The sequence below is a fragment of the Typopeltis vanoorti genome, chromosome 15 (genome assembly GCF_054136105.1).
Source record: "Typopeltis vanoorti isolate ZY-2024b chromosome 15, IOZ_Tvanoo_1.0, whole genome shotgun sequence".
Taxonomy (NCBI): domain Eukaryota; kingdom Metazoa; phylum Arthropoda; class Arachnida; order Uropygi; family Thelyphonidae; genus Typopeltis; species Typopeltis vanoorti.
In genome coordinates, this window is record NC_143563.1 from 93,538,082 (window position 1) to 93,565,376 (window position 27,295).

The 27,295-nt window shown below is 34.0% G+C and overlaps 1 long non-coding RNA gene across 1 annotated transcript in view; it reads left to right on the plus strand.

Annotated features, from left to right (window-relative positions):
- LOC150098988 (uncharacterized) overlaps positions 1–27,295 on the plus strand; it is a 188,820-nt gene that overhangs the window by 15,791 nt on the left and 145,734 nt on the right. The window lies entirely within an intron of this gene.

Genomic DNA, 27,295 nt, shown 5'->3' on the forward strand with positions numbered 1-27,295 from the left:
AGGCCCCCGGCGAAATGGTTGTCCCCAACTATTTTTGATATTGTTGAATAATACCTCTGCATTGGTTCCCAGATGCGGAGTGTTATATATAGAATCTAGAAATCTGAAAAAATTCCCAGTATAACTTTTGTGATTGTAATTGAAGAATTAGATCATTTATTTACATCCATTAAACAACAACGGGCGCATACTTACAAACGTTTCCACCTTATAAAGTCCTTATAAGGACTGGCATAAAGGGGCGAAGCAGTAATGTTTTTCATCTTCCCCGTTATCTGTAGAGGACAGTGTAGTGATAAGGTATTATTGAGCTATTAAAGCTCTGATCATGGCAGCAGGGTAACAGTAATAGCCGAGCCTCAGTTAGAACTTCATTGGCTACAACATTGCTATCCATTACTCTTCAAGGGTGTTAATCACCACATCTCAACTCCATCCACAAACGTTTCCACTTATAGTCCTTATAAGGACTGGCTTAAAGGGGCGAAGCAAGAATGCTTTTCATATTCCCCGTTATCTGTAGAGGACAGTGTAGGGATAAGGTGTTATTGAGCAATTATTAAAGCTCTGATCATGGCAGGAGGGTAACAGCAATAGCCGAGCCTCAGTTAGAACTTCATTGGCTACAGCATTGCCATCCATTACCCTCCAAGAGTATTGGATTCTCCTCTCGCTGATGTTATCAATTTCTTTTATATAGCTTGTATAAAAATCAAATAAAGGTTTGTCTTTAAATAAATAATGTATAAATTAGAGTTTTCGTTAAAACAAATTTATCTCAATTTAAATATATTAAACTATTTATTTACTACTTAAATTTAAACGAAAGATTTACTTTATCTTTTAGAGATGTTATAACAAAGAAAATTTTACGTATAAATAGGCTTTTTTTAATGTAACAAGCATTTATTCTAAAAGATACAGGAAGTTACGTTTATGTTTTTTCTGTTTGTCACAGAGGGCGTCTTTGCTCATTCAACATCTTGGAAAAGTTGATACATTTGTAAACATGTTTACTGTCTGACTAGTCGAAGTATTCATTTATTCAAAATAAAAACCTTTTCATCTCTACTTCTTTCCGTCTGTTTTTCAGCTCCGACATTAGCAGGTAGGTCTCACTTTATATAAAAGAACACGTTGTGCAGCGGAGAACTACAATATGTAATCCTATGCAGATGATATTTTTGCAAAATAAATATTATTATATTTTTAAAGTCTTTATCAATAGATCTTTTCTGCCTTACGTTTTAAAAGAGATACTAAATGTAAGAGACTACATTGAATATATATTCTCAACTGAATCACTTTAGAAATACATCAAACTTTACTGGGGGAAACGTTGAAAAGCTTTTCTTGAAATATTCGCTTGTTAAATGTCTGAAACCTGCTGAGAATTTCTAGTCTAATGGTGGCAATTTGTCGCTTGAAGTGAATTATCATAGTAGAGGTAAACTATTTTTAATTCTGAGTTGGCTGACTTTTGCCGTAAAGAATTTTATTTCTGCACTTATATGAATTAGTTGTGACTATTGCAGTTTCGTTTGAATATATGATAACTTCAATTTTTGAATGTTTTACTAGTAATTACTTTGATATATTTATAATAAAACTTAATATTATCAAATAAAGTATAATTAATTACAATAATTATAAATATTTGAAATATAACAAAAATAATTATTTTATTATATATTATTTGATATTGTACACCATATAACTCTTTTGATATAATTCCTTCTTCTTTCTCATCCATTAAAATTATTTGATGGAAGTTCTTTAGATGCAATGGTTCTATTCTATAATAGAATCTCCCTTCTTTTCCTGGTTATACTGTTCTGGGTTTGCTCGGCAAACTCATTTCTCTATAGAATTGTCTTCCACATAGTCTTTAGATTTATTTACACTTGTTAAATTTGCTTAGTCTCTCCTTTTTTTTCCTTTTCAGGATTTTTCCTTTTTTAAAGTGAAAAATCAACGACCGTTTTAGAAGAACCCCTGGGGGGTCAACAGCTAAAACAGGTCAGCTGAGGCCTCATTCATCTACTCTACTACTATGCACTCTATCTTTATTTCCTCTACTACTATCTGCTGAATCTCAGCCTATCTTACTCCACAGGCCAATGATGAGATACGTTGAACTCACAAATTATTTATTATTAATAGAACCACCTTCAGCCCATGCAACTCGTACGAGCCGACTTCTGTTATCCTCCTTCCATGATCATAGCTCAATAACATCCTATCCTTACATTGTCCTCTACAGATTAGGCAATATGAAAAGCATTCATGCTTCGCCCATCTAGCCAAAAAATAATAATAATTTGAATGAGCTATGTTTATTTGATTGTCTTCATTCGTGTTTGACTTGCTGATTTGTTTTGTGTTTTGACCAGTGAGTCTTGTTTATTTTTTTAAGCATTTCATTTCGAATACTCTTATTTTTTTCTGATTGAGTGTCCAAGTCTCTGCTCCATACGTTGCTATAATAGGTATAATAATTGTTTATAGAGTTTTTTTAGTTTGAGGTTTTTTAAAATGCTGTTATTTTTCAATATTTTTTTAAATTTATTCCTATCAGACCATAACATAGAACATAAAGTGAGTAATGAGACTAGCAAGATATATAAATTGTTTTACTTTACTCAAGTATATGATTTTCTAAGTTTATTGAAATTTTTTCCTCATCTCTTCCTATTTTCATTGTTTTGGTTTTGCGTAGATTGATTTTCATTCCAAACGTTTTGCATTTTTCATTTAAAATTTTTATTGTCTCCAATTGTTCTTTAGATTCTATAAGAATAATAATATCGTTTGCATATTTAATGTGGGTGATATTCATGCCATTTATTTGTAGACCTGGTTCTTCAGCTATGGATTTGCATATTTCTTCGAGATAGTAAATAAATTTCGTGAGAGAGGGCAACCTTGCATGACTCCTTTTTCTACTTTCAGTTTGTCTGCTTTTATTTTATTCAATTTGACAGTTGCTTTGGTATCTTTATAATAATTCGTAATAAAGGTTTGTCGTTCTAAATCTAACGTCATAGATTTTAAGATATTTATAATTTTGTTCCTGTCAATGGAATTAAATTCTTGTTTGAAGTCAATAAAACTGCATTATATAGGTAAGTTGTATGCCCAGTACTTTTCAGCCAGGCTATTAACTTTAAAAATAGGATCTATAGTAGACTTTCCAGGTCTGAATCCTGCTTGATATTCTCCTATTGTCGCATTCAATAAAGTCTGGATTCTATTTTGAATAATGCATGTAAAAATTTTATAGCTAGGACTTAGCAGTGTTATAGGTCCATAATTTTCACACCTTCGTTTATCTCGTGTTTTTTTTTTTTTTTTTGAAAAATAGTATTATGATGCCTGTCTTCCAGTCATGTGAAATTTCACCAGTATATAGTCTTGTCTTAATTAAGCTATGAGATTAGCAAATAGTAGCAGTGGCGCACCCAGGGAGGGGACCAAGGGCCCCCGCCCAAAAAAAAGAAAAAGTTAAAAAAACACTAGAAAAATTTCCAAAATACTTTTTCTAATTAAAATTCATTTTTTATTTATGTTGTGTCGTGTCTTCTATTTCTATACTACTTATGAATTAGGGGTCACATAAGGTGAGAGAACCCTATATCAGTGTTTCTCAACCTATGGGCCGCGACGATGGGACATGTGGTCCACCGGCTTAAATTAACCAAATAAATCTATATATTTTAATTATCCAAGCAAAACAAATTAAAATTGAATAAGAAAGTAAAAATTATTAAAATAAAATGAATACTTAAAAAAAATAGCGGCAGCATGTTCATTCCATGAACATGCTGCCGCTATTTTAATTTGCAGCGGCAGAATGACAGTAATAAATGAGGGGTGAAGGGAAAAACAATATAGTTTTATTGCTTCCACCTTCCCTAGCAGTTTTGTCAGATTTGAAGTGAACATGTGTTATCCACATTTCAACCAATTGCTTGTTGTTTATTGATTTTTATTGTTGAAGGTTTTCTTCCTTCAACCAAGATTTTCAGAAGTGCTAAGTAATACTTGGACAAAATGTGTTGTGAGTTAACCCCAGTATTTATATATTTTTTTCGGAAATTGCGCGAAGGAAAGATTAAAGCAAGCTGACAAATGAGTTGAAATGCTAACTCTCATCAACCGAATTCCAATAATACGTGAAACTGCCATAACAGCATTATATCTTACTTTTAACACTTTTACGAATTTTAACACGTTCGGTTGAATTTTATTGCTGCCTTGGGAAATCGAACTCACACGCATCTATTTAATAACAATAGTTTTTAGTTAGATACTGTGTTTGCCGGTGCAACATATGGTTTTGCTTGAGTCTATATATACAGCATAGTTTCTGTGTGAGGGGACATGTGATTTATTAATTAGTGTGTTTTTATCCGGTTGTCTCTAATTGCACTATTTATTGAGAAATATATTACACAGACTGCTTATACCTTATTCACTGACATAATAAAAGTATTTGTTTTTCTTGCCTCTGTAATATAGTGGCTATTGGGGGAGGGCGTGTTGTTTACCGCGGGTGCAAGTTACTATCGCCCTGCTCTAAACGTGTTTCAGCTGTTTTCATATGCGAGGTATATGCGAAACTTTTTAATTTTGTTTTTCGAAAAGTAAAATCAGGGGTGAGAGTTATATGCGAGTACGTATTTCAATCATGAATAAGTACATTGGCACCTTTTTTAAAAGGAAAAATAGCTCGGATGACAGTGATAATACAAATCGAGTATGTAATGACAGTTTGGGTGTAGTTTCTGAAGAGAAAGAGGTCTGCAACGAATCCACAGAATTCCCATCGGTTGCAATGCGATAATATTAATACGCTTAACGAAAGGAAAGATTTGCTGGACACTCGACCAGTGGATCGCATTCTAAGGTAAATACAATTGGTTATTTTGTAGGAACATTTTTCTGTTTTGTGACTTTTCTCCCTTTACGGTAATTATGCCTACATTATTGTGTTATTATTCAACAATTGTTTACAGTTTTGAATGTGTATATAAAGTCAATTCCAACAGCCTGATTACGAACTTGTGATGAAAGGGACGGGGAGGTTTGGCGCTTTCCCGGATAGTATTCAAAAAGGTAAATACAATTAGTTATTTTGTATAGGGCCCCGAAACTTATTAGTTTAGAATTTAACCACTGGGAAAGGGTTTGTGTCCACCTTAAAACTCTGAAACAGAATTTGGAAACATTTTCCGAATAACTTTTTATAAGAAATTTCTGTGGTTTCACGATCCATTTCAGGCTTGCAGTCACGAGAACGACCTTTCGTTATCGAAAAAAGAGCAGCTGATTGAGCTTTCAAGTGACAGTGGGCTTAAAATGCAATTCCATGATCGTGGTTTGGCTCGATTCTGGATCTCACCTTCAGTGAGAAGTGAATTTCCCGAATTATCTGAAGAAGTCGAAAATAACCATGCAATTTTCTACAACCTATCTTTGAGAGAAAGGATTTTCATCACTCCTTCAAATAAAAAACAAAATACAGAAATCGTCTTCGTGTGTGCCGATCTTCGACTGAAGTTGACCAATATTGAGCAGATATCCAGCAACTCTGCAAGGCCGAGAAGCTCATCCATCTCATCTCATTAAAAGTAAATAGTAACATAATTATATCATATTATTTATTTGTTTAATAAAAATTAAAACTGTTTTAATTTTTATCCACAAAATTTAATTTTTTATCTATATACCCGGCTTGGTTGACCGACTCTCCAGCCGAAAGGCTGCGGGTTCGAATCCCGCCGTGGGCATGGATGTTTGTGATTGTCTGTGAAAATACTAGTGGTAGTGGTCGGCGGTAGATAGCGTTGGTGTAGATGATGATTGTAGTTGTGGTTGGTGAAGACGGAGAGTTATAGAGTAGGTGCCCTTCCTCGATGTGTCTTTGGACTACCTGGAGGTGTTATGTAATAATAATATCCACAAGCTTTATATGTTCATTGTGCATCACATAGCTTGAATTTGGCACTTGGAAATGACAAATAAGAAATTGCATTGGCATAATTGAAAAAGTACACTATTTCTTCAATACCCCTAAAAGACAGGACTACCAAGGATGTCCAAGGTAGGACATCCTTGTTGTTTATAATACAGGGTGTTTCAAACAGAATGTCCAATTTGAAAATTGTATATTCGAAAATTGTAATTGTAATTGCACATTAAGCATTTGTAATTGTGATGAGTGAAACTTTAGACCTTATTTCATACTTGGTAATTTATTTTGTAAATGTACCACATTTTCATTATTAAATATAATTATTTGAAATCTGGTCATTCTTTTTGAAACACCCCGTATTATAATATTTATATATTTTAAGATTTATAACATCTTTATTTAGCTTGCAAAAAATATTTGCGTACACCTTACCATTGTCTAAAATAATGCAAAAATCTTATTGACCTCTTAATTGCCCAAAATTTTGTTGATGATGTTGTGGCTCAATTAAATACTGTTCGTGAAACATTAGATTCTTCATTTAAAGATATTTACGATGAAGCATGTACAAAAGCCAATAATTTTAATATTGACATTAAAAAGTCAAGGATTTCATCAAAACAAACATTAAGGTCCAATGTTCCAGCCGATTCTGTAGAAGAGTAGTTCAGTTCAGGAGAACTATTTCATTCCATTTATTGACCAAATATTGACTAAACTTCATGAACGTTTCACTCGGCAACATTTTGAAATATATTTTTTTCTCTTCTACCAAATGGAAAAGATGCTCCAACAGCAAGTGCAATGGAAGATTTTCGTCAATTGTGTGAATTTTATGCCGTAAATTGCCTTATACAAATCCAACAATTTTGAACGCCGAATTCAAGTTGTGGTATAAGAAATTTGAAAAACCGTTTGCAATAGCTCCACGCAAAAATGCCGTTGATGCAGTTTCAAAGTGTGACAAAATGATATATCCTAACATCTATAACTTATTAAAAATATTTGCAACTTCCGGTAACAACATGCGTCAGTGAAAGGTCATTTTCTAACTTACGCCTTTTAAAAACCTCTTTAAGATCTACCATGACACAATCACGATTGAACGGACTCGCTTTGCTATGTATACACACAGAGAGAGAGAGATTAATGTAACCACGACTGAAATAATTCAAGAGCTTTGTAAAAAGAAAAGAAAACTGGATTTTATTCTTTAAATAAATTTTTATAATCGCCTAATGAATTTTATTTAATGAAATTTAATGTGTTTATTTCATTTATTTAATGAAATATGAATGAAATTTAACGATTTTTAGTTGAACGGATAAAAATATTTTTAATGCAAATTCATTGCATTAAATATATTTTTATCCGTTCAACTCGACCCCCCCTCCCCCAAGATTAAATCCTGGGTGCGCCACTGAATAGTAGTAATTATAATAATAACGCCATAGGAAATAAAACATCCTAGTACTCCACATTTGTTGTAAACTAACGCTATCTTCATTCGTTTTTTTCCATTTTTAGGTGTATTATCAGCATGTAATATAATAATGCCACTCCCCCCCCCTGTGTTTTTTAAAGCAAACCTTGTTATCATTTCTGGTATTACAATTACTGTAGTTGTAGTTATTATTACTTGTTGTTTGCCAATTTGTTTTTCGTGATTTGTTTGCTAATTTATCTGTTTATGCAATATATTGATAGCCCTATATAATTAAAAAAAAATCTTTATTAGTTCATTCTGTATGCTAATTACTTATTATTGTTATTCGAATGTTTACTATATTAAGACATATGGTTTAAGTTTATGTAGACCCGATTTTCAACACTTGGGGCAGACCACACTCCTACCAGGCATGTCCCCCTGGTGGCAGATGGGGGAAATCCAAATGGGTTGCTCTGCATAAAGAATAACGAGCCGTCAACCAAAGAATGTAGCAGAGGCATGGCAAGCTGGCTACATTATTATGCTAGTAACTTCCATGAGCCGGGGAAAGTTTATAAACTGAGATAGTGCTACTGCGTACGGGACAGCCGACGCGCCTACTCGAAGACCACATAGAGTAAGTGAGAAATCAGCAATGTGGTCAGCAAAGGACTTGAAACACATAGCCACCCTCAACATAAGATCATTATACCAACCTGGAAAATTGCAATTAGTCCAGGAAAATTTTAAAAGACTGAAATGGAGTATTTTAGGTTTATCAGAAACACATTGGTGCGGAGATGGATTCATGGATTTACCAGAAGGAAGACTGTACTTCTCAGGAAGAAAAGATAAGATACACAGAGAAGGAGTTGCATTATTAATCAAGAAGAAACTTACACACTCAGTAATGGAAATAAAACCTGTGTCTCCTAGAATAATCATAGCCAAATTTCAAGCAAAAGAAAAAGATCAAACAATTAAAATAATCCAAATATATGCACCAGACGGTAACCATTCTGAGGAAGAAATAGAAAATTTCTATGAAGACCTACAACAGGAAATAGATAATTCCAAAAATAGAGAACTCGTGATAGTGATGGGAGATTTTAACGCTAAAATAGGACAGCTCACAGCAGACAAAAAAGAAGTGATGGGGAAATTTGCGTATGGAGAGCTTAACGACAGAGGAGAACAATTACTCCACTTCTGTAAAGCAAACGATCTAATGATTACAAACACATTGTTCTATCAACGCCTAATAATAAATATACATTGACATTCCACATGGTAATATAAAGAACTGCAGAGACTACATCATCATAAACAAACAATGGAAAAGATCAGAAACACGAAATATTAACTACCAAAGTGAAGATAAAATTCAACAAAAAAAAACAATATCAGAAAAGAAGAAAACATATCAAACATATCAACAGAAGAAAACATATCAACAGAAGAAAACATATCAACCTATCAGAACTAAAAGATAGCTCAAGCAGAAGTCGATTTTTAGAACAGATGTGCTTGAAATTAAAATTCACCATCTTCCAGAACAGTGGAAAATACTGGGAAGAAGGAAAAGAAACAGTGTTATCAATTGCAAAAGACATTCTAGGTACCAAACCCAAAATAAACAAACAGTGGATAACCAAGAAATCGTAGCTACAATAGAAGAAAAAAGAGAAGACAAGATACTTGTAAACCAACAAAACAATGAAGAGAATAGAGATAAATACAGACCATTAAAAATAAAGTTGTGCAAAAAAAAAAAAAGCCAAAGAAAAATGGTTAGAAGAAAAAGCTAAGAAATGCCAAGAAGCATATCAACAAAACAACTTAAAAGTCTTCCATGACACTATAAGAGAAATTACAAAGGAATTCTCAACAAAAGCAGTAACAATGATAAACAACAAGATGATTGAAACCGGGAATATTGAAGATATAAGAAAAATCTGGTCAAACCATTTTAAGACTATCTTCCACCAAGGAAACAAAACTACAATGCCAACAATAGAAGAAAATAACGACCACCCAAAAATTTTACAAGAAGAAGTTAGATACGCAATAAAACAGATGAAAAACAATAAAGCACCAGGCATTGATACTATCCCTATTGAACTATGGTCATATGGAGGCAGCGCATCAATAGAATATTTAACAACCCTATTCAATAAAATACTACAAACAGGAGAGATCCCAGATGACTAGAGAACTGGAAAGATCTTCCCAATATACAAGAAAGGAGACAAAAGAGACTGTAGAAATTATAAAATTTATATAAAATATCCGTAAGAATTATAAAAATAGATTAAAAAACATCTATGAAGAAATGATAGGCATAGAACAAGCTGGTTTCCGAGGAAACTATTCAACAATAGACCAAATTTTCACATTGCACCAACTAGCAGAGCTCAGCTGGGAAGACCATAAAGAACTATATTGCTGTTTTGTGGACTTTAAACAAGCTTTCGATAGCATCAACAGAGAAATCCTTCTTAAAGTTTTACTAGAAAAAGCAATAGACAAATATATAATACAGTTTCTGATGAAATATTACTCTAAGATAAATGCAATAATTAAAAAGGACACACTCACAACAGAACCATAGAGATCCAAAAAGGAGTAATGCATGGGGATAATAGGATGCCCATTATCCCCATACCTATTCAACATATATCTAGACGAAGTTGTAAATAAGGCAATAGACAATGAGCCTGGAATCAATGTCAATGGTTTAAACATAAATAATATCAAATATGCAGATGATCTTGTTCTTATTGCAAGAACCCCAAATGAACTACAAAGGTTGATAAACAAGCTTAACGAAACCTGTAAAACATATGACATGACAATCAATAAATATACAAAAGTGATGAAAATAGGGAGGAACAGAACTTCCATCTCAGCCACCCTAAATGGAGAACAAATAGAACAAGTAGACAACTTAATATACCTTGGATCAAAACTAACAGAAACAATAGATGAGCTCAAAATACTCGCAAACAGAATAGCGATAGGATGGATCACCATGGGAAAATTACAGAAAATCTGGAAAACAAACTAGATATCTAAGCAAGCCAAAATCAAAGTATACGAATCAATAATTATACCAACAGTCATCTATGAAGCAGAAACGTGGACAGTTAAGAAAAGAGAGGGAAAAAAAACTGCTGGCATTGGAATGAAATGCTTAAGAAAAATAAATTTAACAAGTTGGATAGAAAAGAAAACAAACAGCACAGTCAGGCAAGAATTATTGTATAAAAAGACAATAATAGAAAAAATTAGAAACCAACAACTGAGATGGTTTGGCCATACCGTACGCATGGACGCAGACAGACTTCATAACGTCCTAATCAATACTTTTCCAACTGAAAAAAGAAGAGCAAGAATTACCTGGCTGAAATTAATAAAGAACATGTCGGGATGCAGAACATATAAGGAACTTTTTCGAACTGCAAGGAATAGAGAAGACTGGAAGATCCTGCTCAAGGGAAGATTCAACCCGTCTTAGACGGAAGAGAAGATTTTCAACAATTTTTTTCTGACTTCTCTTTTCATTACAATTTTGTCGTTGGGACTCTTTTTTTTAGTCAGTTTTTTATTTTTTTATTTAAATAAGTTTCTTAATTCATCCCATTCACCATTCTTATAGACGTAGTGAAACCAACGAGGCTGCATATATCTCATTATCACAAGCTAAATACTAAACACCATAATGAAAATTGTCACTTGAATCTACATTCATCTCAATATTTACTTTAAAAAATATTTTTGTCTCCTTCATGCACTTAGCGGTGATTGCCTTTACTTAGCATTATCCCTGAACAGCGCATTCAAAGATTTAAAAGGAGAGGGAAAACATCTGTACTTGCTCCCCGGACGCCTGTAGCATTCAAGTGCTGAAACCTGTCCGATTATGAGAACATCCAGGTGGAGTGAAAGCAGGGGTGCACGACATTTGGGCGGCAGCTCTCAGGGGTAGCGGACACTTTAATTTTTTTTTTTTTTTTTCAACATAGATGTTCAAAATGAAATTGTCTCTTTGAACATCTATGTTGGGAGGGGATTTTTTTACATGCATAGAAATATATATTTATGTTAATATAAAATTATTTATATTTATTTATTCTTGTGCACAAAAATGTTATTTAAATGGTTACTACACTGGGTGGAGTTTTTTTTTTTTTTTATCTAAAAATATCCATTTGTAGTTCAACTGCTAATCCACCGAACAGAATCTGCTACTTCCCTCATTCACCTACTTCTGTTCGTTGAAATAGCCTTTCTCATGAAGTGTTATACAAAAGCAACTTCCAGCTAACCAACGTTTTACTTGTGGAGTGGATAACGTTTCAAACCCGCTATCCATGGAGTGGACAGCGAGTTATATTAACATGCTTTTCGTATAGGTGTACATGTAAAACATTAAAGTATAGGTGTACACATATATATATATATATATGTGTGTTTAAAATCTTAAAGAAAAACAAAGATATTGGATCTAAAATATTTAAATGTTATATTAATTTTTATTTAAATACTTAGTATTTACTAAAATAAATTCTTTTAATTATAATCAGCAGTAAGACAAATATTACGACTGATTTGTTCTATTGAGGCTACATCAGAGAAGGTAACTCAGTTAGTTGTAATGAATTTCATAACGTAAAAGTATAGATTATTTATTTGTTTATTTATTACATCAATTACGTGTTCACAGGTTACTTTTTTTTCTTAATCAATCTTCGGCTTACAGCACTTTTATGTTACCGTGGGTTTGTTTACTACTAAAATTGCCCTTTTTTTTTTCTTTCTTTCTTTCATGACGCCATCCATCATCTCAGTTCAAGTCAAGCTAAAACTTGATAAGACTTTTCAATCAGTCATCCAGTTTTGTGATATTCCCTATCAGAACTCCTTGAAGGGTAATCAAGTCTTATCTAAAAGAAAATAAAAGTATTAAAAATATTAAAGATTTTTTTAAGCAAATTCTAAATTTGTCAATTTTAAGTTTAAAAAAATATTTGTTCATTGTCAAATAAGGAACTTACTACAAGGTTATCACAATAAAAGGTTAAGACTTCCATCCTAATATTACAAAGGGATTTATAACTTAAAAAAAAAATATGTAAATGCACCCGAATTTTTACTCTTAAAATTTGAAGATAATTTTTTTTTCAATTTTATATAAATCTGAAAAAGAATTGCTTATTTTTATATTCAGTAAGTTCTCGATTTTTTTTCAAGGTTTTTGAACCTTATAAAATATGTTAAGGGGCGCATTTCTAATGTTAACTATTAAAATTAGTATAAGGGAAAAAAAACAGCATGTCATTAATATACATAATAGAAGCTATTCTTCAGTCAATTTTTGGTTTTCATATATCACATTCATTGCATTTTGACTTCTAATATGCAATGAATATATCATCCTCCCCGTCTAAGCCTAACTTTAAAAGGGGTTAGGCTTGTTTTATTAGGACCGTAGGTTCGAGGCGTATTTAATCTATTTTCTATTGAATGGCCTTTTCTTCATGCTCGACACTGTAATTTTACCTTCGATACCATTTCTTGTCAATGGAATTGAAGAAAATAGTGGAATAATAATAATAAGAAGAATATATTTGTTGTGTGTGGTGTGTTGGTGGATAAATGTGTCCACTGCGCATTTCTCAGCATTTACCAAGAAATAAGTAATTTTCGAAACTATGAATTGACCTTAGCATTAAACATCTGTAAGATGCATAAGCGATACTTCTAAACACCTCAAAAATATCATACATAATACAAATTAGTCTAATATATACCTTACTAAGACCTTTAAAGTACTATATACTGTGACAGATAACAGTTTTTCCTTCCGTTTTCTGAACCGAAAAATAAATTTGCAGAAAAGTTTACGTGGACTGAAAAGGGTTAATATCTGTGCTCGAATAGTATTTCCGAAACTTTTGCTTTTTTATTATTATTATTATTATTAAGGTGTTTTAAAACTACGTGACCTTAACATGCAATAAGGTTCTGAAGGGAAAAGACAGTAAAAAATGATTAGGAGCTCGGATGGCCTAGCTATTAATTCTGTAGGTAAACTCATATTTCTCGAGGCTGTATCAGAACATTTGCTTCTGTACATAATGCATTTGTTTCTATAATTCATCCTTAAGGAAATCAGGCTATTTGTGAGCATTACACACATGCTCTGTTAATTTTTGTATGCAGTGAACTCAATAACACCCTATCCTTCACTGTAGAGGGCAGTGAAGGATAGGGTGTTATTGAGCTATATAAAGCACTATTATAAAGCTCTGATCATGGCAGGAGGGTAACAGCAATAGCCAAGCCTCAGTTAGAGGCTTGGCTATTGCCATCCATTACCCTCCCAGGATACCCATTTTAGTCGCCTCGTACGACATGCATGAGTTACATTGGGGCTATTCTTATCTCGGCCACCACACGGGAAAACCGCCCTCACTTACGTTATGTATTATAATATAAATTTATTATATGAAATATTTGAAGGTGTGTAATATATATTTCGTGTTTTTTATTTAAGTTTTAAATAAAATATAAGTTATAATCACTTCCTAGTAGGTTATATAAACTGATTGATGATATTTAAAAGTGGTAAACTCTGGAAGAAACTTTGTATAGATGAGTGTTCTACAACTATAGCCAAGACTGATTTGCCTTGTTATTTAGATCCTCAGATGCTTGGGCATTTTTTCCTTGAAAATATTCCACGTCTTTATTATAACTTGCTTCATTACCTTCATTTTCAACTCCATTTTCGAGTGAAGTAACTGTTTAAATCGATTATCTGTTTTCATGGATATTTATCCGAAGTCTATTTATCATCCCCAATTTGTCTGAAAGTTTTCTCAATACCGTTTGTTAACTTCAATTTCATTCCTATTGTGGCTATTGCTAGGTTGTGGTCTGAATTATAATCAACGCTGAGTTTGAACTTGTTTTTAATATTTATAAAATGGAACCGATTCCTTAGTTCCCCAGGGCTTTTCTTTGTATGTAGTCATCTTAGAAGATTTTGAAATAATTATTAGCAATTATTAAGCTATTTTCGATTTTTTTGCTTCCTTTTTCTTTTAAATTAGCATACATAACGCATTTTTCTTTCAATAAGGTCCGACAGAACCTCCGTAACTCATTCGATATTAACAATGCCCTTCTTAGGCCGAATTCAATCTAGAACACGAAGAACCTTTATAAGAACATTTCAAATGAAGTTGAAGTTGAATTAGCTGAGTTAGCTAATCTCGTACGGAAATACGTACGAGACCGGTTCGCGCGGGGAGGGGGGGGGGACATGCTTGAAACGGAAGAATTTAAAAGAATCGTCCTTCGGTTTTCTACATTTTTCTGTATTCATTTTTAAGTAAAAAATTATTTAAGTATTCGATTTTTGAAAATTAAAAAAAATTTAATTAAAATTTTATTTTTAAAATGGTAGTACTTCATTTATTTGAGCGATCTAAATTTGTGTTCAATAATACAAACAGAATAATAGAAAAAGACTCATAAATTCAATTTAGTATTCAGTTATAAAAAAAATTAAAAAGCTTAATTAAATAATTGTTAATATTTGAAAAATGAAAGTAAGCTTAATAAAAATATGAAGGAAATTATCCACCCTTTTTTTTTGCTATTAATTTCTAAAATAGTTTTCGTTAACTTAAATTGAATGAATAGACGCTGCTTGGACTTTTGACAAGAACAGACGTGTTATTTTAGATTGAGCCTAATTAGATTTCATACAAGGTTTTTCGGGAATCTCACATTGCACTGGCGCTGACACAGGTTGGTTCCTACTGTCTCCCCTCTGCATGAAAAATGCACGAGGTCTGATGGCCGTGTAGGTCCCACCCGAAACGAAGACCAGTGGTGGATTTATGGTATTTTAGGGAGGTAGGTTTTTTTACTCTGTGGCCAAAGTGAGTTCTTGACACTCCTTTTCCTTTTAGTAGGGCATTGCAAACTTGTTTTACTTAGCTAGTAGACTTCCGCGTGAGTCTACAGGATCTGATAGTATGATATAAGCCTACAGGATTGCCTAAACAGGCATAACTGAACAAGAGGTATATCTACCAAGGCGCTCTTTATCCCAGTATGGACATCACGGACGATATTGTTCAAGCCTTTAGCAGAGAGCAGTTGCTTGACCTGTTCAAGAAAATATTAAAAAGGTTTGATACAGAATTCCCGGGATTTATAAACATATACGCCCAGGTCAATGATCAAGAAGGAGAAGATGAGGATACAGAGGGCGAATTCACAACTGTCCCATCGCCGAAGAACCCTCGACATATCGACTTCCAGGGGTGCACAGGCAACCAAAAGAGGACATCTGAAGATCTTATGGAAGAAGATTTAGCACCACAAGTTTCAGAAGACAAAAAGGAAAAGGTTCCACCGGTGATCCTCCGTGACGAAGAAAAGTGGACATCAGTTGCATGGATCCTCGGTGAACAAAACATCAACTTCTCCAGGGCCAGTAAGTTAAGATTCATCCCGCTACTGTCTCAGATTATCGCAAAATGACAAAAATGCCTGACAATTCCAAATTCTTCGCACTAGCAAGCGAGAAAAATCTTAAAGTGGTCCTCAGAGGAATTGCCGAGGGTATCACAACAGATGAGGTCACTGCTGACCTCATCAGTCAAGGACTTACCCCAATCAAAGTTAGCAGAATGCTGAGATCCGACAAAAGGCCAATGCTTTTAGTACTAGTATAATTCATCAACACTCAGAAAAGAATATTCGAAGTGACAGATATCTGCAGGCTATAAATTACTACTGAGCCTCTAAGGAAAAGAGCATCGGCAGACCAATGCCTCAGATGACAAAAGTTTGGGCATGCAAAATTTGTTCAGAACAGAGATGTCTAAAATGTGGTGAAGGACATCAGATCAGCTCCTGCACCAAGCCAAGAACTACACCTGCCTGTGGTGTTAATTGTAGAGGACCTCACCCCACAAATTACAAGGGGTGCCTTTTCCAAACAAAAAATCGTGGATCAACAAGCGTGAACCCTGCTCCCTCACGTAATGACACCATAAACAACCAAGCAGGTTGCCCTCCTGTTCGAAATACCTCGCCTTCAGCAGCACAGGAAGGCACGCGATCTAAAACATACGCAGAGGCGGCTCGAACTCAGATTCCTTCATCTCATGAGCAAACAAGCTCCAATTTAATATCATGCTGCAGGAATTCAGTAAAGCAAGCTCTTCACCATCTTCCACAAAGAGATTCTATCTAGAAATCCAATTCATACTGACAGCTCTATACAACGTATAAAAAATTCAAACTGAACTCACTCTTGATGGAATGCTAATGATCTGTTAAATAAAATCCTTGAACTGCAAGAGTTCACTCACAGATACAATCCTGATATAGTTTTAACGAAACACATCTTAGGCCAGCTAATAATCCTTAATTACGGGGCTTCGTGATGTATAAAACAGACAAACTCACTGCCGGTGGAGGAGGTACAGCCGTATACATCAAAAATTATTTAAGCCACAACGTCCTCACCAACCCCCAAACCAAGAAGCTTGAGATAACGGGCATTGAAGTTCATACTAACAATTCCGGCAGACCAAAATCTACGCCGCATACAACCCACCTAGCATCCCGCTGTTGGCATCTGATTTGGATTCCATTATCAGCTCTACTGACTCCATTATTATGGCTGGAGATTTTAATATCAAACACACAGCTTGGTTCAGCTCCATAACCAACAATAAAGGTCGTACACTAAACAATTACTCAACCCAAAACTCAATAGTTATAGCCGTATCTATAGAGCCCACTCATCATAGCCCAGCTGGAAGCTCAGATGAACTTGATATAGTCATCCTCAGAAACATTAGATACCAGTATCAACTGGAAACACTAAATAAACTGTCTTCCGACCACAACCCCATCCTGCTCAAGCTTGGTACGCTCGAGAAACTCACTCCTCCGCACTCATTTATACCTTGGGACAAACTCTCCAGAATTCTGCCAGAGCATATTGGCCCAGCCCTGTTATTCACAATAAAAAGGAGATAGACTATGTTGTAAACAACCTAATAGTCAAATAAAAAAGCAATAAAGCTCGCAAAAGATACCACAACACAAGAGCCCCACAAGATGAAACAATACTGAACAAATTAAATCGGCAAGTCCACGAAGCTCTTCAAAAGCACCGAAACCTTGATTGGGAAACCAAACTGACTAACCTAGACAACTCCATCTGGAAATTCTTGATCTCTTTGCACTGAAAGGCAACTTATGCCCCCAATACAGATCAAGAAGGGAATAGCTTACACTGACAAAGAAAAAGCAGAAGCTCTAATAGACAACTTGGAAATACAATGCAACCCCTTTTGTGAAAATGTAAACATCAACCTTATCTACAAAATTCATCGCCCCGTCAAGCAAATCTTAAGACAACAACAGGACAATTTTGAACCTATCACACCTACTTCTCCAGCAGAAATTACAAATTTTATAGCCCGTCTGAACAACAAAAAGGCTCCAGGTCCAGATGGCATCACCAACAGAATAATCAAATTACTACCCAGAAAAGCTATAATTCATTTAGTCAACATAATTAACGCTACTCTCAGATTTCAGCACTTTTCCACAACCTGGAAGACTGCCTGTCTCATACCTATCAAAAAGAATGGAAAGAACTCCCAACTCCCAGAAAGTACAAACCTATCAGCCTTTTACCCTGTCTTGGTAAGGTCGCTGAAAAAGTTATACTCACAAGGCTTTAATCTGAAACAGACATGTTAGGAATCATTCCAAATGAACAATTTGCATTCCGTAAAGACCATAATACTATACAACAGATACATAGACTGGTTGAGCCAATCACAAAAGGCTACAATTGGAACCTCCATACAGCTGCAGTCTTCATAGATGTTGCAAAGACTTTTGACAAGTTGTGTCATCAGGGCCTAAACTCACAGAATTCAACCTACCAATTAAGCTAACAAAAATAATAGACGCATACCTCAAAGACAGATTTATGCAAGTCAAAATAAATGAAATCGCATCAACTAGCCGCAAAATCCTGGCTGGAGTGCCTCAGGGATCTCTTGCCACCCCCAATCCCCCTGTTATTTTCAATTTACATAGCTGACATTCCCCCAAACCCTAGTACAACCATCACAGCATTATATGCAGATGAACCGCTCAAGATCCCTCAGCCCCCGACTTGCAATCAGTAGACTCCAAAGCAGTATTCATATACTAGAAAAGTGGCTGATGGACTGGAGGATTCAACTACCCCCCCCCCCCCCCAAAAAAAAGTACAGCTATGATGTTTTCCAAAAAGAAGGTCCAGAGCAAGAAAGACATTCACCTATTAAGAGTCAAGATTCCATGGCAGACCGAAGTTAAATACCTAGGCGTGATACTTGACAAAACTTAAATTCAACAATCTTTTTTAAAACACATTAGCTCGAAGACATCTAAAGCAATCGCGCAACTTTACCCATGATCAACAGAAGCAGCAAGCTGGACGTACGTAACAAACTACTTATTAGTAGTTTATTACGTACTAATTGGATAGTACGTAATAGACCAAACCAGCTGATCAAAAGCTGGTTTGGATGATTACTTGCCTTGATGAAGAACTTTTCTGCTAGATCGTGGAAAAAGGAGGAAATATAAGGAATATTGACTTCTCTGTGAATTTCTAATGAACCATGGGGCATCCAGAATCATCCTCAGGCATTTGTTCTGTATCCTCTGCAGTTGTTGAATATATTTTTATTCGAGGTACGGCTCCATGCAGGAGATGCGTAAGTGATGTCTTAGCGTATTACCATCTTATATATATAAGATGGTAAAACAGTATATAACATACTGTATTCATTGCAATCATTTTTAGCAACGCTGCGAGTATAAGCATAAAATAACTAAGTTAATCCACTTCTCAATGAAAGAAATATCCCATTTAGCGTTTTAAGTAGAATCACTGAAAAATAATTAAAATTATAATACAGTTCGAAGAACAGAGTTTGAATACCTTGTTTAACAGCAAAATTAATATTAATAAAGCAGCTGAGTTATTCATACTTACCAGTTCATTTAATACTTCTGTTGGTATTAAATTAATAAATGTTCAGTGATGGTATTAATATTAAATTAATAAATGTTCAGTGATGGTATTAATATTAAATTAATAAATAAAAAATACTGAGAAAGACAAATTTCTTAATCAGACCTGTTAAACGAGGCCACAGAATCAAAGTAAATAAAATAAAAAATCTCTACTGAGAAAGACAAGTTTCTTAATGAAACCTGTTAAACCAGACCACAGAATGTTAAACCATAGAATTGATCATTATTAATAAAATTTGTATATTTAAAATTATTAGGTGTTTATTTTAAGATCAATTTGAAAATATTAAATTAGAAAATAAAATGTTAATTCTTATTAATTTACTAAATAAATTTTACTTGACATAAAATTATATTCTTATTTAATGCTTTATCTAAGTGTAAGTAAACAAAGTTTGCATTATCCCATAATGCAAAGCACACTTCCTTTATGACATGCATATTTCTGTGCATTATAGGTTACTAAGACAAATGATGTCATGTCACCTGCCTTTACAGGTAGCCTAATCGCGAAGATATTTGTGTAAACTGTGTTTGCATACTTGGATAAAGGGTGCAATTTATTGTCAGTATAATTTATTAAATTAGTCTGTCAGAATTAATCTAAATTCTGAGTTTTGATGTCATTATTGCGTATGTTTTATTTTATTTTATTTTATTTTATTTTTGTGTTTGTCAGATTACATGAAACTGCTAAGAAAATTACGGATGGAGTTGACAAGGAAAAATAAGAATACAAATCGGAACACTGCGAGCATAAGCATAAAATAACTAAGTTAATCCACTTCTCAATGGAAGAAATATTCCATTTAGCGTTTTAAGTAGAATCATTGCAAAATAATTAAAATTATAATACAGTTCGAAGAACAGAGTTTGAATACTTTGTTTAACAGCAAAATTAATATTAATAAATATTAATATTAATATTTATTAATATTAATTTAAAATTAAACTTTGAAAGTCGCATGTTCGCTGTGTAGCGAATCAAGTCTAAACGTGTCTTCCCATTGGGCAGTGCTCATTTGGTTTCGTAACAATCTTGCAGCAATCAACTCCGATTCAGGATTACACTTTTAATCCGAACATTGTGCTGTGATCAGACTTTGTTGTCTGAAATGGTCATAGATTTGGCTTGAAGAAGCTTATGTCTAATATCGGCATTTGAAAGAAAGTTATTCTGCCCATAAAATGTGCCCCAGCGTTTCCTTACTTTATTAGGTCAATCGACATATCAATTCGACTTCACTCGAGACTTTCTTGAAGTACAATGTTGTTGTTGTTTTTTTACGATATCTCAGTTCTGATGTTACGTTCTCAGATTTCTCAATTAAATCAACGTTTTTGAGCACAAATAACAATGAATAATTTTGTTATAAATTTTCTCAAGATTATAAATTTTATAGTTTATTCATGAGAAGTGAATGCCGATAAAGTATGTTGAGAAGCGGAGAATAATGAGTAGACTAAAACACGCTAAATACGGCGAGCAGCAGGGATGTCTGACGAAGGTCTAAAACATCGAATCAGTCAGTCAGTTTAGCGACTGATATTGAATTTGGGTAAAGCTCGATAAACATATGATTTACGACCCACTGCTGGATGTGTTCTCGTTAATAAGCACACTGTGCCCGTCTAAGGCTTTTCGTAGGTGAGGTCACATTGAACACGTGACGCATACCGTCATATAATCCGTTTTCAGTACAGAGTTCAGTGTCTGGAAATCGTTCACTAACCCCTTCCCATTTTTCACGTCCCCATTCGTGTTGGCGATTAATCACCTCATATTTCAAACAAGCAAAATGCGAAATTCTTATTAGATGGCGACGAAGTCGGGACACTTCAACAGAAACTTCTTACTTACGAAGAAAAGAAAGGCGGCAAAAAAAAAGAAAAAAAAGTGTGTAGTAAGACAGGGTGGCTTTATATCGAGTAAGAGAGAGAGAGAAGAGTTATTTAAGAAAGGAGATTGTGGACGTAATATATTGTAACGAAACTTGAATAAAATCAATAAAAATATGAAAGAGGGAGAGAGAGAAAGATTGTGCTAAATAATAGAGAGAGACCCTCCGCAACTTAGTTGGTTTGGATGGAGGCTTTCCCTGGAAAGACCTGGGTTCGAATCACGTCTGTGACACAAAGAAACTTTATCGGGGATTTTCAATTAAAGGTGGATTATCTGTCTCATACGGAAGTAGAGGATTTCTTCTCCGGGAAACTCGGTTTTTAGTCTTTCAGAAGCCTCATAGGGGATGCAGAAGACGAGTGGTAAGTAGGCTGTATTAATTGACTAAAATTCCTAATTAGAGAACTCGATCCGTCTTGAAGAGACGAGAATTGGATGGATGGAAATAACAGAGATAAAGGTGGGGGAAGATAAGCAGATGGGCTGCACATAAGAAACGATGTAATTGCACAAAGAATAAAAACTTTCAGAATTCGAAGTCTAATATCCTCCCCCCCCTCCCCCACCGTGAGAAACATTACTTGAACTCCGATTTTGGGATATTGACGTCTTCGTTGAATTTTGCGACTTATCACAATTTTCTTTAAGCTCGGCAACAAAATAGATAAATGCACTGCACTGAACTGGATTAGCTGAATACTGAGGTTGCGATAGATTCCACTAAGAAATAGAGCAAAAAGAATACTGTATGAGTGTGCCCGAGATTTATCATACGCAGATGTCCCATTTTGATTAAAAAAAAAATATATTGCTCCTGTAACACGAACTTTGATTTGTTTTCCCATAGATTTGTCATCTGTCATTTGACGATTATCCTCAGATACAATTCATCTTCGATTGGATAGAATATCTATCTTTCAAATATTTGTGTATACTACTTACCGTAACATCTCCATATGCTATTTTATGAAAATCACATCTGTCACTAATTAATTTTAGTACTAAATTACTAAATACTAAATTATTTTTAGTAATACAAATTTGCTACGAAATTTGTATTACTAAAATTTTATTTGTGCAATTTTTCCATATATATGGAAAGTTTTTTTTGCCTTGGGTGTAATATATACGTTAAAGATACCAAGAAATTTTATATTTGGTTTTTAATCCTTTTCCCAAGTAAGCAGAACGAAGTTTTGCGCGTGAAATATATTCACATCGGAGCTACTTGTATACAGAGGCTAATGACTTCATATCACTTGCCTTGGTATGTAACCCATAAGGCGAAGCACATCCTCTTTAAGGCGTGTAAAATGCAATGCATAATGAAAAGGCCACTACCCAGACCGGTTTCGATCTTTATTGAGGTCTCTTCAGTGGGAGCCAGAGACACGGGAGAGATACCAAGTTGTGCTTTGCATTATGGAATACATACTAAGGCAAATTATATGAAGTCATTAGCCTCTGTATGCAAGGCTCAGAAGTTTTGCGCGTGAATATATTTCACGCGCAAAACTTTATTTTGCTTACTTGGGAAAAGGATTAAAAACCTTCTTCTCCCTATTACATATTAGGCCTACTGGCCTGTTACAGAGCTGACTTGAGCTCTTCTAAGTCGTACCCGTCCCGAGGATAAGGTGACCAGCTCTATACCTCCCGGTATATCCTATGGCTGTAGCTGGCTTGTTCATGGGGCCAGTTTGCCTGCTTGGGGGAGGAAAAACCTCAGATAAACTGGGGAAAAAAAAACCCTGCTGTCCACGCCCAAGACTTTGGCTATGTCTGAGAAAGATCCTTAAGCTGCTCACGTCGACGACGGGAATCGAACCCAGGATACCTCCTTTTCCAGGCATATGGTTGCGAAGCGTACAGCCACTAGGCTAACCGCGCGGACAGGATTAAAAACCAAGTATAAAATTTCTTGGCGAAAACAAAGTCCATACAATAAACTGAAAAATAAAGAAAATATTACAGCAAAATTATAAAAGAAAGATTAGAAAATTGTAAAATTTAAAAAAAAAATTCTGACGTCAAACGATAAAATTATGCATGGAAAAAAATCAATAGATGAGTTACAACTTCAAAATTAAAATAATAATAACAATAAATTGATAGCAGATCCCAAGAAACCTCTACTCTGAGGGAGCATCACTTGTATGGAGACGCTTTCCTACTTTACAGCTGACTGACTTCGTCATTTGTGCCAAATCAGATGTGTTCGACACAATGGCACGTGAGACAGAAGAAGCCCACGGTAAGATGACACAAATGAATGCTATGAATATATGAATATTCACAAGTTAACAACAAGGGCTTCGTGATGGAGAAAAGAAGACGGTGGATTGGATAGTGGGATCATCTTTATAGTCATGCAAGACAGGCGATTCTTAAGAAAATAATCTGCTTACTATGTTTGTCGAACCTTCTCAATACACTTGAGAGCGTATTAATATAAAGCCTTGAAAAACATCCCAGTTATGTTACTAAACTGTTGTAAACAAACCATTTATATATATATATATATATATATATATATATATATATATATATATATATATATATATATATATATATATATATATATATATATATATATATATATATATATATGTGTGTGTGTGTGTTTAAACTTGACTATAATATTACAATTGTATCCAACAAAGAATTCATTTTGTTCATTGTTAGTAGCATTTATTACAACAATATAAAAACTCTTGCTACAGTTGCTTTGTAGTCTAATAGCGGTTTCTACTTTAACTGGTAACCATTGTAACAGTGATAATTATGGTCTCATAATGTTGATTGTTTTCATGGTGCCCTTTAATTTATATTCAGCTGGTTATTTACCGGTATTTTTGTGGTAATTATTCTAGTGTAATTTTACATGTTCGATCTGTTCAGGCATTCATGAGATATTTAATCGGTTCGCGAGGTGAATTTATTTTGATCTCGTATATGAAAGGAGTATGACATTTTGGATTAATTTTAAGAACGCTAATCAGTGAAAGGGGATGTTGCTGAACCAGTATATTCAAGTTAATAGTGGGGATGGTGGTGGTATGAGATTACATTTACAGTGATAATCATTCAAATAACAAAACTCAAACTCACAAGAATTTGTGTGTAGTAGGATATTGGAGATATCACGGTATATACTATGCTTTTATAGGATATTTTAAACTATTTAAAACATTACTTTAAATTACAATAAACATACCGCTTGCTGATGAAAAAAAAATCATAGCAAGCAAATTTCACGATCGGTTAGTTAAGATTAGTGTTTTTTTTTTTTTTATTTCACTAAATTTTCACTTCCTCCAAAAACTCTAACAGCTCTATGAGATGATTGTAAATCTCACTCAGTTCTGTACTGATTCTAAAGAATCAGTTCTGAGTGATTTAGAACTGACACTCATCACTCCTGACCCGAACCGAAACACACTATGAAGTGATAAGATCATTTCATTGATTTAAATTTAAATAAATAAGTTCTTAAAAGAACTGGACGATGGACTGAGTCCTTGACTCTTTATCCCGTCATCTGAATGAAGTAAATCTGTGTGGATGGAGTGTTATTGAGCTAAAAGCTCTAGTCATGGCTGGGTAACGGCAATATCCGAGCCTCAGTTAAAACTTCATTGGCTACAGCATTGCCGTTCGTTACCTTGGAAGTCCTAAAAAGGACTCTCTTTATAACTCCTCTCTTATTCACGATATTCCTTAAATATAAATAAATAAATTTAATTTAAATGTCTTTTAGGGTAATATATATAGTAAAAAAAAGGTGTTACTAATTATTTTCAAGAAAATATACATGCAAAAGAAAATATAATTATATATCAACTATTTTTGGCATTTTAATTAAAAATCTTAAATTATAATAAATATTAAAATAAAAAATTTAAGTCGACTTGAAAAATATACATAAATTCACTGTTTTCAATTTTTTTTAATGATACTAATTTTGTATTCATATTCGTCAATTAGGTTCACTGGATTGCTTTGTTCGAAACATTCAGTTACACAACGTTTCCTTTTTTGCGTGTGCGTAATAATTAGGTCAACAAATCAACTAAAAATATACAGAATCACTAAAACTCATATTTAATAATAAACATTCTACAAATGTACCGAAATACCAAAACAACAAAGCATGCACTTTTATAGAGTATACTCTAGGAGTGCAATCCCTTCACTAGGAGTGTCACGTGATCATCATAGAATGCTTCATTGCACTTCTTTATCTCTTTGGTATTTATTTTATGGAGGAACATATATTGGGTTCAGGTAGTGCTTTATGCCAAGCACATACTTATCGCTGGTTTCGGAAAATCATGGTCAAGAGGTGACTTTTTTTTATTTTTTTATTTCAAGATTATATGCTAATACATCAGTATTAAATAATATTCGTAGGTTTCTCCCTCTATTTTTAATACTCTACGGCCACGATTCTTAACAGTACTTGTACGTACTATAAGTTGCTAAGACCACAGTTCCTAACCCGAACTTAATTCTTGCAAATGATAACGTAATTAGACTCCATAATGAACCGCTTATGTATTATAATAATTTACAAGTAGACAACAAGAGAAAGAATTCTCTTTGTATTATGCTAATTTTTGTATCCCTCCCATAGAAATACGCGCATTCCCTACTTTATTTTCAGCATCCGTTAGAAACAATACATTTCTACTGTTACGTCAGCATGTTTCCACAGCAACTGGCATCAATTGTTGCCTCACGTGCTTTCCACGCTGTGAGTTTCAGACAACAAGGCATGCACAGAGTAGCGTAAACAGTTGCGGGCCAAATTTAACTCATTTCTCTGTTTCTAGTTCAGGCTGCTTGACGTTTGTACTGGTTCGTTTACCGGTGGTTGAAGTCCAGGCACGTTCTCCGCCGATGATGTTAGTTACAACTTGCCGCTGAGGTTACCTTGTGTTGCTAACGCAGCTCAGGCGAGATATGCCGGAAGTCGGGGTTAATTACTGCTAACTGGGTAGGTTAGTTAGTTGCAAGGATGTGCCATTAGATAAAATGCGGGGGGATGGATTGCTTACCGTTTCGTTTGTAACCGACGTGGCAGTTAGGGGAGATGTGGCCGTTGCATTTGATGAGCACTAGACTCAATTTCGTTATTGTGATACGGCAGTCTAAGCTAATGATATTAAGTGGAATTGCCAATCGGGTGTGAACCTTCGTGTTCTGTCTCTTTATTAGTAGGACACGGGCAGGAATTTTTCTCTATTTACACCATTAAATCAATTATAATTATTAATATTATTACTTTACAATTTTTGTGCAACTTAGTCGCAAATTTGCGTACGCGAATACCTTGTATGTAAAATATAAACGATGCATATAAGGTAGAGAGAAGGAATTAAATCATCTTAATAAGATTAGTGTAGTTGCAGCTAGGATTTGTGTGCTCCATTTGTGTTTGAAGTCAACATTAAGACGTTGTCGTTTTTTTTTTTTTTTTTTTTTGGAATGCATTATTCTTTGCTGAACATATTTTTGTGTGCATTATTGTATGCTGTAGAACATCTTCCACTCGCTACGAATCTAAGGTTGAAATAAATAAGTCCCTTTTTGTTCTCAGCGTTATATGATTTGTTGAGATAGATATGACGCCATAGATGGTACTGTTGCTCATTTTACTAAAAAAATTTTTTTTACAAAATATACTATTCACATTTTGATATATTATATTATATTATTTTAATTAAATCAAATAGAATAAAATAAAATTAAAATTAAAATAATTTAAATTAAATTAAACTGAAATATATCGAATTAATTAAATATTTTGGAAAATTACAAAAACACAATATACACCTTTTAA